This window comes from Oryctolagus cuniculus, chromosome 9 (genome assembly GCF_964237555.1).
Source record: "Oryctolagus cuniculus chromosome 9, mOryCun1.1, whole genome shotgun sequence".
Taxonomy (NCBI): Eukaryota; Metazoa; Chordata; class Mammalia; order Lagomorpha; family Leporidae; genus Oryctolagus; species Oryctolagus cuniculus.
In genome coordinates, this window is record NC_091440.1 from 26,243,491 (window position 1) to 26,261,952 (window position 18,462).

Sequence of the window (18,462 nt, forward strand, 5' to 3'; positions counted from 1 at the left end):
TAGTGGGTAAGGCCACCACTTGCAGTGCCAGCATTCCATGTGGGCGCCAGCTCCAGTCTTGGCTGCTCCACATCCCATCCATCTCTCTGCTATGGCCTGGGAAAGCAATAGAAGATGGCCAAGTACTTGGGCCCCTGCACTGGGCATAGGAGACCTGAAGGAAGCTCCTGGCCCTGGCTTCGGATCGGCACAGCTCTGGCCGTTGTGGCCGATTGGGGAGGTGAACCAGCAGATGGAAGACCTCACTCTCTCTCTCTCTCACTCTCTCTCTGACTCTCCTCCCTCTCTGTAATTCTGACGTTCAAACAAATAAATATATCTTAAAAAAAGTCAATATCTATGCAAACTTCTCAATTTGTTTATTGTAAAATGCAAGAAAGATCATCAAGAATATCTTTAAAATAAACAGATACATTTTACTGGTGCCATGTTAGACCTAAATATTCTATGCTCAGATAATGATTTCTGGAATTATTTTAATATATATTGATAAATAGAAAAGTTTTATGGAGTTCACTCATAAATAAGTATTTGGTAAAAGTAACCAAAATAAGTTAAAATGAAATTATTATAATTGTTAAAACCATGCCTTAAGTATTACTAAATCAAGCAATTTTATTGGTTTATAATCCAATTACACTTTTAAATTACCATGATTTCTCTACTTTGTTCTGATTTAATGCAGTGTATTCATTTTTTTTCAGGAAAAAAATATCTGTAATTGGTTTGGTTTTATGTAAATTTAAAGGACTAAGCTGTTATATTATGCAATTATTTTTATATTTGAACTGAAGTAATTCTTGCTGTCTATTCTCAGTACAGCAGATAATTTCAAGGTTGTTCTAGATGTGTAGCAGCTGGAGGTTGCCAAATGAATGTGCTGAATGAGTGCATTTTAGTGAAGTGTATACTATCTTTCTTGACATACGTGTAATGATAACACATTTTGTGGCAGCTGCATTCCCTAGGGCAAAATGAAGTTTCAATAAAAGATAAAACAGCCTGCTTATGAAATAACCATAAAATAGTAAGCATATATTTCATGAAAAATTTCTCAACTGAATGACTGACTTTACCTAATGTCATATTTTATAATTCCTTTTAAAGAATTTTTAAAATTTCCTGTGAATCTCATTATTCCAGTGAAATCATCTTCCTAGATTTATCCTTTTGTTTTTTGCAATGTGGAAATCACTGCTTTAATGTGAAAATTTATTTCACAAGTAAAAATACACAGTGTATTTTCATTTTCTCTTGTCACAACTTTTAAGAACTTATCAATTATTGCGTTAATCAATTAATTATATCATTTATGTGTATCATTAGCAATGATAGTTAACAAATGAACTAAAATAAATCTCTGGAGCAAACACAGTCTTTTCAACAAATGGTGTTGGGAAAACTGGACATATATAAGTGGAAGTATGAAACAAGACCCCTACCTTGCACCTTATACAGAAATCAAGTCCAAATATCAGCACCTTAAATTTATGACTTAATACCATCAAATTACTAAAGGAGAACATTGGGGAAACTCTGCAAGATTTTGTCATAGGAAAAGATTTTTGGGAAAACATCTTAAAGCACAGGAAAGGAAAGCAAAAATAGACAAGTGGGAATTACATCAAAGTAATAAACTTCTGTACTGCAAAGGAAATACTCAACAAAGTGAGGAGGCGACTGACAGAATGGGCAAAAATATATGCTAGCTATGTGACTAATAAAAGATTACTATCTGGAATCCATAAAGAACTCAATTTAGTTGTGGAATGTTAAGCTTGTGATTATAAAATAAACTGAAAGTGTGTCATGGTAAATATTAGAAGAAAAAGGAAAGAAAGAGGAAGGAAGCTGGGGGTATGGATGGGAGGTTGGGAATCATTATCATTATGTTCTTAAATCTGTATATATGAAAAATTTTGTTCTCCTAAATCTTTATATATGAAACACATGAAAATGTTCATTATATAAATAAAAAGTAATAAATAAGTAAATGTGTATCAATGGTCAAAAATCTGAGAAAACAACATATTTGAACTCTTTGCCTAGATTACATGGCTACTTCCAGTCTCTTCATGTTTCATCTTAGCTGTCTCTCAAATACACTATTATCTTGGAATATAAGCATTATTTTTTAAAGATTTATTTATTTATTTGAAAGTTAGAGTGACAGAGAAAGAGAGACAGAGACAGAAATCTTCCATCTGCTGATTCAGTCCCCAAATGGCCAATAACCAAGGCTGAGCCAAGCCAAAGCCAAGAGGCAGAAATTCCATCTAAGAATCCCCCACAGGTGGCAGGGGCTTAAGCACTTTAGCATGCCCCATTGCCTTCCCAGACACAGCAGCAGGAAGATGGATGTGAAGCAGAGAAGCAGGAACTTAACCCAGCACTCTAATACAGTATGCCAACATTGCAAGTGGCAAACTAAGCAGCCATTTCACAATGCAGAGAATCTTCATAGTTTCTTTTTTTTTTTTTTTTTTGCTTAAAAGATTAACTTATTTACTTGAAAATCAGAGTTATAGAGAGGCAGAGGCAGAGAGAAAATAAGCAAGAGAGAGAGAGAGAGAGAGAGGATGAGAAAGAGATAGAGAGAGGTCTTGAAACAGCTGGTTCATTCCCCCCAATGGCCTCAAAGGCCAGAGCTTGGCCAATCTAAATCCAGGAGCTAGGAGCTTCTTCTGGGTCTTCCATGCAGCTTCAGAGGCCCAAGGACTTGAGCAGAGAGCTAGATGAGAAGTAAAGCAGCCAGGTCTTGAAGTGGCACCCATATGGGATGCCAGCAGTGCAGGAGGATGCTTTACCTGTTATGCCATAGTGTCATCCCTTGTATTTTCTTGAAAGGAGAAAATTCCTCTAAAGCAATAGATCTGCAGCTGGCACTGTGTCATAGCGGGTATAGCCACCACCTGCAGTGCTGGCATTCCCATATGGGCACTGGTTTGAGACCTGGCTGCTCCACTTCCAATCCAGCTCTCTGCTATGGCCCGGGAAAGCACTAGAAGATGGCCCAAGGCCTTGGGCCTCTGCACCCATGTGGGAGACCTGGAGGAGACTCCTGGCTCCTGATTTGGGATCAGCACAGATCCGGCTATTGCGGCCAACTGAGGAGAGAACCAGTGGATGGAAGCCCTCCCTCTCTCTCCCTATCCCTCTCTCTCTCTCTCACTCTCTCTTTCTCTCTCTCACTCTGCATCTCTCTGTGTATAACTGTGACTTTCAAGAAAAATAAATAAATCTTAAAAAATAGATCTTTGGTAATTATTCTTTCTTTTTACAGCTACATCATTTTTCTTTCATATGTTGATCAAACTATTACATTATAGAGTTATAATTTATAAAGTGCTAACTTCCAGCCTTTTATTCACTAAAGTTTTTAGAATCCCATTTTTACATAACATGCAATACTACTTGAGAATTTTTATAATTTTTGCATATCTTTTCTACCATAATATAAAATGCATGAAACTTATAAATTTTTCTTTAATATGACAATATGCAAACAAACATTTATTGAGTTAATCAGTTAGTTACACAGAATATGTAAAATAATATTTTACACTCAGTCATCAGGTAAAATTGGTAGAAAGATTAAGTAATAAGTAATTATTCGAAAGTCAGATAGAAAGCCAGAGACCCTCATTTTCTTCACTCCAAAAATGCTCACAATATTCAGGGTTGTACCAGTCCAAAGCCAGGAGCTGGGAACCTAGTTTGGGTCTCTATTGTGGTTGGCAGGGACACAACTACTTTAGTCATAACCTGATGCTTCTCAAGGTGCATATTAGGAAGAATCTGCAATCAGAAAAGGAGCTACTTATTTTCTCAAATGCAGGGACTCAAATATGGGATTCAGACATTTTAACTGCTATGCCAAATGTCAATCTCAATGATTATTTTAATTTTGGGACAGAATCTTTCTATAACCACATTTAAATAACAACTGCTAGAAATGTTGTTTCTCTCTGCTTTTGATAGTTTGGTCATTATTTGGGAGTCCCTATCCAGTGGGTCAGATAACATCTAGCTTTCCCAGAAAAAAAAAGGCATTGTCATGTAATGTTATTGCTTCTTTGTTTGTTTCTGTGAGTGATGAAATTGCAGTCTGTTCCATGCAATATGTCTGAGTTTCAGAATGAAAGTATATAAATATGGGCATTAAAATATATCAATGAATTTTGCTCAAATCTTTTTTTTTTTTTTTTTTGACAGGCAGAGTTAGACAGTGAGAGAGAGAGAGACAGAGAGAAAGGTCTTCCTTTTTCTGTTGGTTCACCCCCCAAGTGGCCGCTATGGCCAGTGCATTGTGGCCGGTGCGCTGTGCCCATCTGAAGCCAGGAGCCACGTGCTTTCTCCTGGTCACCCATGTGGGTGCAGGGGCCCAAACACTTGGGTCATCATCCACTGCCTTCCCAGGCCACAGCAGAGAGCTGGACTGGAAGAGGAGCAACCAGGACAGAATCCAGCACCCTGACTGGTACTAGAACCTGGGGTGCTGGTGCCACAGGAGGAGGATTAGCCTAGTGATCCATGGTGCCAGCCCACTCAAATCTTATTTCTTTACTATAGTCTTTTATCTCTACTAAATTTCTAAGAAAACAACTGTTTAAATGTCATAAAACATATATTTTAACTCTCTGTACCTCATTTCAGTATCATTCAAACAACTATTCTAAAGAAAGACCCCCAGTCAATGATTTAGAGTAGGTGTAATGATGAAAGAAGTGTTCCTCAGCCCTAAGTTTACTTCCTTGTGACTCATGACTGATTGTATGTCAAGAAATATATATTGTTAAATTTTTATTTATTTCCATTTTATTTGGAATTGAGAGAAAGAGATGAGCGAGAGGAGAGTGACAGAGAAGCTGGGACACCGAGACACAGAGAAAGAAAGGCCAGCACAGATATTATATCTCTTGTTCATTCCCCCAAATGCCTATACTGACCAGGGCTAGTCAAGTGGAAGCCAGAAGCCAGGAACATTATCAGGGTCTCCACATGAGTAGTGGGGACACACCTGCTTGAACCCTTACCTACCGCCTCCCAGGGTTCACTTTAGCAGAAAACTGAACTGGAAGTGAAGGAACAAGACTCACATCAGGTACTTAGAGGATTCATGTGTCCTAAGAATCAACTTTACTGCTATACCAAATGCTTTCCCCTATGTTCAGAAATACAAACACAAATTAAAAATCAGTGCATCTCTGACCTCAGAATCAGTCCTTAAGGCATCCTGGTCTGGCTGAAAAGCCCATGAGAGCATTCTAGGCATGGAAAGCTAAGACACTGTAGCAAAAAATGTCCTAAATGAAGGATCTCTGTGAGTGAGACCCCAATAGAAAGAAGTGTTCATCAAATAAGGATGGGAGGAGAGAACTTCCACTTTGCTTATGGCATTGTCTAAATACTGACAAGAGTTTGTGAATTCAAAAGGCTTCCACAGCCTAGGCAGCTCATGTCTAGAGCCTCAGATGGTCACTGATGTCACACAAAGAGTGTTAATTGTTAAGTTAACAACAGCAGTTAGTGTGCACTAACTTCTCATGCAAGACTTCTGTCCTTAATGAGTTTTATTATGAGAGTTAACTGCAAAACTTGTCTCAAACAGTTTGTATGTGTGTGCATGTATATGTGTGCAAATTGTTGAAATCTTTACATAATACAGTATATGAATTGGTCCTCCTTATATAAAGCTAATTGAAATAAATTTTAATGGAAAAAGGGACTGGGAATGGGAGAAGGAGGAGGTGGAGGGGTGGGAGTGTTGGTAGGAGGGTGGGTATGATGGGAAGAATCACTATATTCCTAAAGCAGTACTTATGAAATTTGTATTCCTTAAAAAAAAGGTTTCTTTGGAGAAAAAAATGAGTGCATTTTAAGGGTTAATATTTTGACAACATAAACAAAACATGAAAATGTCTAGAGTGAAATAATTGGATACATTCTAAATGAACATCCAGTAATGAGCTCCATATGTATGTAATTAAGTTTAGAGAATGGAGTCATTCAAATATCAGAAATCAAGTTGATACCATACTGAGCTCTTAAAAGGTATGAGATTAATTAAGTGCTTTGGTAGTTTTTTGTAGCAATCATATTTTATAAAAATTAACTTTATATATTTTGCTTTTGTAATCACTGTGAGTTAAAAAATCATGTTTTGTGAGTAGCTTAAAATTAAATTGAAGCTTAATTAATTTTTATTATATTATAGAAGATTTCCTAACTGTATTTTATAATGTTTTCCAACATTTTATGACTTCTGGGGTAGGTTACTGCTAATGTCTAAAATATCAGAGTTGGAATTTAAAGTTATAACTTCTTTCCAATAGCGGCAGGCCACAAGTTAAGATTTTGCGTATTTTAAGCATTTAGATAAAAATAAAAATTGAATGTGCCACCCTTAAGTTTGACATCACAGATCTTTTGAAATGCTGAAAACTGGTCATTCACATAAATTGAAATTTGATGTCATATTCAAATATTTCGATTATTTCAATAGATTCTTTTGTAGGTTAAATAAATGTTATCTGAATTCTTCCATTGTACACTGTGTTTATAATACAGTTGTTCATTTTAGAAAACCTTTAATATCAGAGTGAAAGCCTCCAACTTTTCCCCATTTAGTATGATTTTAGCTGTGGTTTGTTATATATAACCATTATATTGAGGTATGTTCATTCACCACCTATTTTTTCAAAGTTTTAATAGATGCTGGATTTTATCAAGTGCCTTTTCAATATCTATTGAGATGACTGTAAGATATTTTTACTTTCATCTTGTAATCTTGTGTATTTTGTATATTTATTTCTATGTGTAGAATCAACCATGTGTCCCTGGGATAAATCACACTTCATCATGAAGAATGATATTTGTAATGTGTTGTTTGGTACAATTTGCTGTCATTTTGCTGAAAATATTTACATCTGTAGTTATCAAGGATATTTGCTAAAACGTGTGTGTGTGTGTGTCTCCTTATTTGTTTTTGGTGCCAAGGTAACACTAGTTTCACATGAAGATTTGGAAAATGTGCTTTCTATTTTTTGGAATACTTAAGATTTTGTATTGATTCTTTTTTTTTTTTTTTTAATGTTTTGTGTACTTTGGGAGTGAAGCCATTCAATCTTGACTTTTCCTTGATGGAAGATTTTGTACTGCTGATTCGAGATAGCTACTCATTATTGTTCTGTTTAGGTACTCTATTCATGATTCAATCTTGGTAAGATACACATGGACAAGAATTTGCCTATTTTTGCTAGTTTATCAAATTTGCTGAAATATTGTTCATCTGTAAAAATCACTCGTACATCTGTGCTATCATTTGTAATGTCTCTCTTTCCATCACTTATTTTATGTATTTTAATCTTCTGTCTTCTTTTTTTCTTACTTATTTTTATTGAGGGTTAGACAATTTTATCATTTCAAGGAAGCAGCTCTTTGTTACATTGATTTTTCTATCTGTATTTTATTGTTCCTACATCATATTTTGCTATTCTGAGTTTTATTAATTCTTTACTTCCAGTATTTAAGGGTTTCATCTATTCTTAATTTTACAGTTAGTTGAACTGAAGTGAAAAGTTGTTTGCACGAGATCTTTCTGTCTATTTTATTTAGGCATTGATTGCTGTAAACTCTATTCATTTTGCTGTTTTCCTGAGACTTTGATGTACTGTATATCCATTATTATATTTTAGCAATTTTTTTCTTCTTCATTGATTCATTGGCTGTTCATGTGTAAGTTGTTTAATTTCCATGCATTTATTAATATTAAGAAGCTTTTCTTTCAGTTGATTTTCCATTTTATTGCATTGTCAGACCAAAAAATCTCAATATGATTTCTATTTTTTAAAATTTTGTTTGTACTTGTTTTTTGACATACTATAGAGTCTATCTTAGTAAAGTCCAATGTATTGTTGAGAAGGATGTGTATTATGCAGCTCTTAGATGGAATACTATGTAGATAGTTTTAGGTCCATTTGATCTCAGGACAATTTAACACAGCTGTTTTCTGATTTTCTGCCTGAATGACATGTACTGGTCTGAAAGTGTGTTTTTCAAGTTTACTGTTATTATTATATTGGAGTCAATCTCTCCCTTTATGTTTATTAATATTTGCTTTAGTTATTTGTGAGCTCAGGTATTGGCTGAAAATATATTTGCAATCATTATTTCCTCTTTCTGGAATAAGCCTTTTATCATTATATAAGGACTATCCTTGTCTCTTTTTACTGCTTTCAATTTAAAATATTTTTCTTTTTCAACATTTTATTTCAGAAGTTTTACATTTACAAAAAATTGTGAAGTAGTAATACAGAGTTCTCATATATCCATCACCTTGTAACTCTAAAAACATCTTGTTTTAACATCTTTGTCAAAATTAATAATATAATTATAGCTGGTTCTGGTTGTTTTTCCAATGCATGCAGTATCTTATTCCATAATTTCACTTTCCATTTATGGATGTCCTTAAAAGTGAGTTGAGTTCCTTGTAAACAGAATATATGTTTGTCATTTTTAAAAATTTTATTCTGGCACTCTGTGCTTTTTAACTGGAGGATTTAATTCCTCAACATTTAAGGTAAATGTTAATAGGTAAGGTGTTACTACTGCCACTTTCATACTTGCTTTCCATTTTTCTTGTAATTCCCTTCCTTATTTCTTCCTCTTTTGTGATCTCTTTTTGTGGCTATGTGAATTTCTCTAGTAATGTACTTTTATTCTTTCCTTATAATTTTTGTAAGTATAATTCAAATATTTGCTATCTGGTGATAATGAGACTTACGAAAATTTTCTCTAGGTTATAACAAGGTATTTTGAAATGATAAAAATGTAGCAGAGGTTACAAAGCTGTGAAAAGGAAAAAAAAATAAAAGGAACAGGTAAGAAATACTAATAAAGAATTCTTCATGTTCATTCCATCATTCCTCACATTTTGAATTTTATATGTCCAATTTTAACTCCTCCTATATTGCTTATTTCTTAACATTTAATGCAGTTATTACTGTTTATAAAATTATTTTATTTTATTCTTCATATTGAGATATAAATGGTTTTTGCCACATGTTCAAAAAATTGCAGCCTTCTAAATGTGTCTATAAAACTATTCATTTAAAATCTTATTTATTTGAAAAATTGAGGGAGAGAGAGAGAGAAATTTTCTATCTGATTTTCTATCTGCCAATATACCAATTAACTTCCAAAATGCCTACAAAAGCCAGGGTTGAGCCAGACCAAAGACAGGAGCCAGGAACCCATCCGGGTTTCACACATGGGTGACAGGGACTCAGTATCTGAGCCATCATTTACTGCTTTCCAGGTACATTAGCAGTAAGCTGGATCAGAAGAAGCAACAAAGGAATCTTTCCTAGGCACTTCACTATAGGATGTGCATATCCCAAGTCACACATGAACCTGCTCTGCCAAAGTGTCCACCCATGTGCAATTATTCTTAACAGTTTATTTTCTACCTTCTGATATCTTATTCATATTCATTAGCTTATCTTTAAGTTTGAATAACTAACATTTTTGGTAAGTCAGATTTGGTGGTGACGAATTCTATCAATTTTTGTTTATTTTAATGCTTTTATCTGTCCCTCATATCTGAAGAAAAACCTTGCTAGGTACAGTATTCTTACCTGGAATATTTTTCTTTAGTATTGTGACAGTGTCACGCTACTGCTTTCTAACCTGTAATTAATCTGCCGGGAAGCCTGCACTAGGTAACTTTAGCTACCTTTATGTGTTATTTGTTTCCTTTCTCTTGCAGTTTTGATAATCATTTCTTTATCTTTGACCTTGAAGACCTTAATTTCATATATATCAGGGAATATATGTTTGAATTGACTTTGACTCACTCTGATCTTCCAGTAAGTAGATAGCTGTAATTTTCTCTACGTGTGGGAAATTTTCTGAAATTATCTCTTTAACATGATATGTATCCCTTTTGAATTCTCAAGTCCCCTTTTGGCCTCAACAACTCAAATATTTTTTTCTTTAATTGTTCCAAAGTTCCCATAAGCTTTTTTCATTCTTTTTTTTTTTAAAGAGTTATTTATTTATTTGAAAGGCAGAGTTACAGAGAGAGGGTGAGATCTCCTATTCTCTGGTTCACTCCTCAAATGGCCTCAACAACTGGAACTGGGCTGATCCAGAGCCAGGAGCCAGGAGCCAGCTTCTTCCAGGTCTCCCATGTGGGTACAAGGGGCCAACCACTTGAGCCATCTTCCACTGCTTTCCCAGGCCTTAGCAGAGAACTGGATCAGAAGTGGAGCCACCAGGACTTGAACTGGTGCCCATATGGGATGCTGGCACTGGATGCTGGGGCCTTAATCCGCTATGGCACAGCGCTGGCCCCTTTATTCTTTATGATCCTTTGTTGTCCTCAATATATTTTTTAATAACCTGTCTTCAAGCTCACTGAGTCTTGCATTTGATCTCTTCTGCTATTGATGCCTCCTAGCATGTTTTCAATTTTGTTTAGTGCATTTTTTGGCTGAAGGATTTCTGTTCGATTTATTTGAAATATGTCCATCTCTCTGTTAGTTCTCTGTGTTATAAAACTGAATCCTTTTTTTAATACTTCATTGACTTTCCTTAAAAGAGCTGTTTTGAAACTTTCATCTGAACATTTGTAAATTCCATTTTGCAGATGATTTTCGTTCCTTTATTATTTCTTAACAATCATTATTTGATACCTATAATGACTACAAGTAAAAGGAAGGAAAATGAAAAGATACACAATGGGTACTTCATAAAAAAAGATTAATTTCCCTCAGATTCCACTTGGTAGATCTCTACTAATTATTACTAAAAATGTTGAATTCAAATTGTAAAAATGGCTGAGAAGGCAAAGTTCACAGCTTTATAAACATTTGATAGAGAAACAAGCCATATTTGAGAGATTTTAGAAAAAAATTGCAATGAGATGTACTGATGATTCAAAGACAATTAAGCGGATGGCGATAATAGACAGATGATGCTATATACCACTAAGCATCAAGAATGTGTGAGGTAGTATGAAAGAAAAATAAAAAGAAAGAAAAATATAAGGTGCCAGAATAAAGAAAAATATAAGGGCCATGTTCCACTGCTTTCCCAGGCCATAGCAGAGAGCTGGATTGGAAGTGGAGCAGCTGGGACTTGAACTGGCGCCCATATGGGATGCTGACACTTCAAGCCAGGGCTTTAACCTGCTGTGCCACATTGCCGGCCCCTTGAACAATTTTTATACTTCTCTTTTTAATTTGTTTCTTAATGATTTGATAAACTTTTGGATGAGATACAGCTTACTTTATAGTACAGAGTAAGTACTTTCTTTATCGTAAGGTACAACTACAAGCTTTGTGAGAGGAAGATAGTTTGACCATTATAGCTTTAACTACACACATGAATATCATCTTCCTTATTGGAGTGCTCTTTGATGGTTTTCAAAAACTTCCGATGTATCTCAGAATAGGACAGTTAGATTGTTTCCTAAGCCATCCTGAAGTGGACTTTTTTTTTTTTTTAATTTACAGTTCTCTTGAGGTATAACCAAAACAATGACCTGAGAAAATGAGAATATTTGAAGTATACAACTTGTTACACTTGAACATATATGTCATGAAATACTGCCAGAATTGAAATAGTGAAAACATTCCTCCACACAGGATGTGTGGAGGTCTTAAACAATTTTTTTTTAAGAATTATTTTATTTATTTGAGAGATAGCATTACAGAGAGAGGTAGAATCAGAAAGAGAGGGAGGTCTTTTATTCCACTGGTTCACTCCCCAAATGACTGCAAGGGTCAGAGCTGAGCTGATTTGAAACCAGGAGCCAGGAGCTTCTTCCAGGACTTCCACATAAGTTCAGGGTCCCAAGGAGTTGGGCCATCTTTTACTGCTTTCCCAGGCCATAGTAGAGTGCTAGATCGAAAGAGGAGCAGCTGGGACTTGAACCGGCGCCCATATGTGATGCTGTCCCTGGGGATTTAATCCGCTATGCCAAAATTCTGGCCCCTTAAACGATTAAATTTATTGATCTCCATCAAGAAAAAGGCCATCAATATCTCTGCAAAGTATAGTACATATGCTGGAAAATTTATAAACCTAAGTGAAGGGTATTTATGACCTGAGAAGTTCAAAGAATGCTAATGAAACTTTGTAAGCATGAACCTATGTGTGTACAAAGAGCCAAAAGAAAGACGGGAATTTCTGTGAGGTGAAATAAAGAAAAATGTGGACATAAACCAGCATCTACATAACAAAGGTTGTGTCATTATTGAATAATTTTTTGGATGGGTCCCAGCTTTCTCCCTTGGGACAGTCTAGGGGATTCTGAGCTGCCCTGCACCAAAGGCGTTATTATGAAGTTCTGGGAGGAAGGAAGTCCTCTGCCCAGTGAGACATCCCAGCAAGGGGGTGGGTGTTGGGGCGGGGTGGTGTTGAACTCATGTCATATCTATGAAAGCTCTAGTCTGAATGCAGATGAGCTCTTAGTTCTTCACCTAGATGTCCACCCGGTCTGTCAGTTGTACTGTCCTCATGACTTCTTTCCCTTAAACCAGGCTAGCATGCTTACTGCTACTGTCTTTCTGTCTCACATCTGAATGATTTCTTGCATAGACAAGAACACCTGAGCACGTGCTCTTTAGGAACTAGACATCATTTTATTTGCTTAAGATAATACAATGTGGTAGATATGTCAGTTCTTTGTTATTTATTTATTTAATGTAACCACAATAAACTGTTTATCAGCTACCTTTCTTTTAAAGCTAAAAAAATAAATACCAAAGATTATGTGGAAAACGAAAAACACATTTAGCAAGCAAAACACTTACTTGGTGAGAAGCATGAGAAGGGCTGGTTTGCCACACATCACAACAGTGCAATGAATGCTGTGTAATCAGAATACAATGTCACACCAATGCTGAGTAGATAACTAGTCCAGCAAAATAGAAAGTCTGTGATCTGAGCATTACATATGACAGTTAGTGTATTAGGATGGTGTCTTCTCATCCCTGAGACAGCAGGGTCTTTTTAATAATTGGCACTTGTTTCTGGGGAAGAGTTGAATAGAAGAAATAACGTTTAATATTCTATAGCACAGTAGGGTAATGTGAAAACCATTAACTGTATATCCCAAAATAGCTAATCAAGATGACTTTACAAGTTCCCCAAACAAATAATAAATATGTGATTTGATTGATATACCAATTACTCTGACTTGCTTTTTACATATTGTATATACGTAGTGAAATATGACATTATTCCTGTAAATATGTACATATATATATCATGTTAATTAAAAAAAGCTAAAGCATGTATACTAAAATTAATTTGCACTGGGAAAACTTTATAGTCAGTGATAATGCAAAGGAAAACTTTTAAAATTATTATTTCATTCCATTAAGAAGACTAAAGTGAACTTCAATATAAATTTAAAATTTATATTGTATAAAATTCAAACTTTGCATGTCTGAAGAGAAATAAACAGGTGTTCTCCCCTTTAATCTTCATGTATGAAAATAATTTACCAGCCGGCGCCGTGGCTCAATAGGCTAATCCTCCACCTTGCGGCGCCGGCACACCGGGTTCTAGTCCCGGTTGGGGCGCCGGATTCTGTCCCGGTTGCCCCTCTTCCAGGCCAGCTCTCTGCTATGGCCAGGGAGTGCAGTGGAGGATGGCCCAGGTGCTTGGGCCCTGCACCCCATGGGAGACCAGGAAAAGCACCTGGCTCCTGGCTCCTGCCAGGATCAGCGCGGTGCGCCGGCTGCAGCGGCGGCCATTGGAGGGTGAACCAACGGCAAAGGAAGACCTTTCTCTCTCTGTCTCTCTCTCTCACTGTCCACTCTGCCTGTCAAAAAAAAAAAAAAAAAAAAAAAAAAAAAAAAAAGAAAATAATTTACCAACGAATGATAACTCAGAAAACTAACTGAAAAGAATCCAATATTTCCTACATACATTTTTAATAAATCAAAAGTTTATTATGCATAATAGGATGGGCTCCAGATATAAAGCCAGAATTCAGCTTCTTGATGTCAAGATTATGCAAGGAAAGGCAGAGATATGGCCCGAGGCCTACTGGGAGCATTGCAGGGCCAGTGGAGAGATTGGGACCTAAGGTCTTACACTTTGCTGTTTCAGCCCCAGTCAAGTCTAGAAAGACCAGAAGCAACCAAGACTTTACAAGAAGCCTACAGAGCGGGAGGGGGAGACACAGGCCAACCTTCCCTTAGCTCTGAGGCAGAATAGGCACTGTGTTTATGAGGGAGGGGCAGAAGGTTGCTGACTACCACAATATTAAGGAATGGCATTTCCCTGAATGCATTCCGTGTCAAAGGGAAGGGGCCCCCCAATACCATCTTTGCCAACATGGGAATTGGTGAAACCTGGACAAAAAGCATGGGGTAGGCCAGAGAGGCGAGTCAGGGCTTCAGCTCCATCCTCCACTTCCACAAGCCAGCCGGCAGTGTGGATACATCCTTCCCAGGACAAAAGTAGATAGGGTAGTTCACTACATTTTTAAAAATCATCATAAACATTCAGTAAGGATAAACTAGTGGCAAAGTATTTCAGCATAGATTATGAAGAGCTAATAACCTTAATATAAAGCAGAGTTCTTAAAGTTGAAAAAGGAAAGCTAATAGAAAAGAAAAATTAGAGACAAACTAAATGTTATCCAAAAAAAAGTACTTATAGGGGTGAGTGCTTGTGGTGTGGTGGGTAAAGCTGCTTCCTGCATTGCTGGAATTTCATGTGGGCACTGGTTCAGTTCCCCTGGGCTCCAATTCTGACCCAGCTCTGTGCTGTGGCCTGGGAAAGCAGGAGAGGGTCCTTGGGCCTCTGCACCCATGTGGGATACCTGGAGGAGGCTCCAGGTTCCTGGCTTTGAATTGACCCAGCTCTGGCCTTTGTGGCCATTTGGGGAGTAAGCAGTGGATGGAAGACTTCGCTCTCTCTACCTCTGCCTCTCTGTAACTCTCTGCCTTTCAAGTAAATAGAAAGAAGTTTAGGTTGCTAGTGTGGTTTAGTAGTGCATTCCCTGTATGCACGCAGTTGATAGTCTCTACCTTTTCCTTTGATCCTAACCCTTAGTGTTAATCAGGTGGTGGTGGCCACTCAGATTGGTCTTATAGAACTTATTTGTGATATTATTGCTCATTATGTGATATTTCCCCCCAGATTAAAATAGATCAGAAGTGGACTGGCACTGTGCATAGTAGGTTAAGTCTCTGCCTGAGGTGTTGGCATCTCACATGGGTGCCAGTTCTTGTTCCAGCTGCTCCTGTTTCAGTCCAGCTCTCTGCTTATCTGTTTATGGCCTGGGAAAGCAGTGGAGGATGACAAAGTTCTTGGACCCCTGTATGTGCATGGGAGACCTGAAATATGTTCTTGGCTCCTGGGTTTGTGTCAGCTCAGCACTGGCCATCGTAGCCTTTTGGGGAGTGAACCAGTGGAGGGAAGACCCCTCTCTCTGTCTTCCCCTCTCACTGTCTGTAACTCTACCTCTCAAATAAAATAAATAAAATCTTTAAAAAATAGATCAGAAATATATGCAAGCAGACATATGAGACACAGATAAATAGATAAAATAGGAGCTGATATCAATGAGGAAAACAACCTACATTAAATAAATAGGGAAACATTAAAAATAAGCACTGAAAAGTTAGTTGTAAATGGGATTATATTTTAAAATTGCTTATTCTATTTTTAAATAATAAAATTTGAGTATTTTTTTCATATTACCTATTGGTTTTGCCAGTCAGTTGCTGCTTTCAGACAAACAGTATCTGTTTTTCCTTCTCTACACTGAATCTCAGAGCAGCATCTTTCCCAGGGTAATGAGGCTCTTAGGGCGGGGTTAGAGAACTGAAGTTAGGGAATATGTGTTTCAGGCGTCCTGACTCAGATAGCTCTTCTTGTCCTGATTCCAGTTCCTAAGGCAGCCCTCGCCTCAGTCATAGCTCCTGAACATCCCTTGTAACATTTTCTCTGGAGAAAAGTCTGTATAAGGGCGTTTATCATGCAAGTTGTTGTATTATCATGTGCAAAGTACACTTGACAGCAATCCTGTGGAGGGGAGAAAGCAGTGAGTGGTTAGACGGAGAAGCTGAGCTACAGGCAGACCAGCAACACTGTCAGCAAATGTCACAGTGTGATCATGAGTTACAATGATCCTTCAGTGCTGACTTGAGTGGGCTGATGTGGCCAAGTGTGTAGCTGCACTTCAATTCATTGTTGGATGTAGGTGTCTCAAAAAACTACTTGAAGCTCTGGCAACTGTAGACATTTCAGAAGGGATAACAGTTGAGGATTCTCTATGTAGTGTACACTGAACCACCGGGACAAGTCATTCCTGGACCTTCAGAACATCACTTTGCTGCCAAACATCCTCAACTCTACTATGTACCACATTCTTGTCAACTCCTTTCCAGGATCGACTTCTCAGCCTGGATAGTGACACTAATTCCTGCGTGATACTTTGACATTTGGAATAGAATACACCCATGCATGCACAATGGCCGCTTATGTTTAATCAGCTCTGTCTCTGTATCACCTGGAATTCATGCTCCATTTTGGACAAATCAAACCTCTACACTAAATTCGCCAATCACACAATTGTGGTGAGCATAATAGGAGTGTTGATAATCAGGAATAAGCTTGTTTCCATTTCCTTGGTTCTTGGACTCCATTGAATCTACTGGAAAAAATAGCACTATCTGAAGAAATATATGTATATGTATGGGTATATAAATAATCTTGCACAGCCTGACATGCAGGATGGTGCTCCAGCTGACTAAAGCATTGTCAAAAAAATGGTGTGTACATTGCACAAAATTTATCATGGCAAAAACTGTTATTTAGCATTTTGGATCTGAAGGTCATAGGGCCATTCCCAAAATTTTTATTGTAAAGTGCAAATCCTGGACAAACATGGTCATGAGAGTTATCTAACATTAGTACATCAAGTGCTCAATACAGGTTTAAGTAATTATACCCTATAAGGCCTGTGGACATGTAAGAAATATACACCAATATTCATTTGTCTTACTATGGAATGAGTATGACTTGTGTCCCCAAACCTCTTGCATATGTTTAAATTCTCACATTATAATGTTAATGATAGAAGAAAGAATTAAAACCAAAAAATGTAACCACACAACTGAATGACAAAGAATAAAAAAAAATGCAGTGAACTGCTAGGAATTGCTATCCAAGAAGTATATAAATTATACTGTCAATGATAAAAATGCAAATTACCACAAAGTATATATAGCAAACTATTGTCTATGTATGAATGTAGGAGACAAAAGAAAATATATAAATATCTTCCAACATGTGTGAAATCCAATCCATGAATGGTTCATCAGAAACTTATGAGATTGGGTATCTACAACTTAATGAGAAAAGGAATAAATGAATGTGAGAATTTTGAAGAAGTATAAGAAACGGGTTGCAAGTGACAAAAGTCTTAATCACAACATTTTGTGTAATTTTACCTCTTAGAAAAATAGCAATATTTGGCATAGTTAAAAATAATAACCAGATTTTTCAGAAAGGGTGGGTGTATGGCAGAGCAGCTAAGATTACACTTAGGATGCCTTACTAGAGTCTAGTCCCAGCTCGCCTTAAAACTCCAGCTTTCTGCCATGTACACACTAGGAAGCATAGGTGATGACTCAAGTAGTTGAGAACAAGCTATCCACAGATGGAACTCTGGACTCCTGGGTTCAGCTGGATCCAGCCCTGGCTATTTTAGGTCTTCATAGAGTGAACCAGTGGATGGAAACTATTTCTTAGTCTATCTCTCACTATCCTCTTGATTTCAAATAAAAAAATAGGTAAGTAAAAGTTAGAAGAATGGGGCTGGCACTATGACGTAGCAGATTAAGACTCTGCTTGTGACACCAGCATCCCACATGGGCACACCAGTGCAAGTCCCAGCTGTTCCATTTCTGATCCAGCTCCCTGCTTATGTTTCTGGGAAAACAGCAGAGGATGACCAAAGTGCTGAGGCCCCTGCACCCAAGTGTTAAACCCAGCAGGAGCTCCAGACTCCTGGCTTTGCCCTGGCCATTGCAGCCATGTGGGGAGTGAACCAGCATACAGAAGGTCTCTATCTATCTATCTATCTATCTATCTATCATCTATTTACCTATCTATATCTTCCTCTCTGTAAGTCTACATTTCTTTTTTTATTTTTTTTACTTTTATTTAATGAATATGAATTTCCAAAGTACAGCTTATGGATTACAATGGCTTCCCCCCCCCCATAACTTCCCTCCCACCCACAACCCTCCCCTTTTACGCACCCTCTCCCCTTCAATTCACATCAAGATTCATTTTCAATTCTCTTTATATATGAAGATCAGTTTAGCATACATTAAGTAAAGATTTCAACAATTTGCACCCACATAGAAACACAAAGTGAAAAACACTGTTTGAGTACCAGTTATAGCGTTAAATTACAATGTACAA

At 37.0% G+C, this 18,462-nt stretch overlaps 1 long non-coding RNA gene across 1 annotated transcript; it reads right to left on the reverse strand.

Moving 5' to 3' along the window:
• Nucleotides 1-260: 260 nt before the first annotated feature.
• Nucleotides 261-18,221, reverse strand: LOC138843684 (uncharacterized). Its single transcript, XR_011378614.1, has 3 exons — nt 15,730-18,221; nt 12,822-13,040; nt 261-12,000 (listed from the first exon to the last, which is right to left on the reverse strand). It is a non-coding gene; the product is annotated as an uncharacterized lncRNA (long non-coding RNA).
• Between the last annotated feature and the right edge of the window lie 241 nt (nt 18,222-18,462).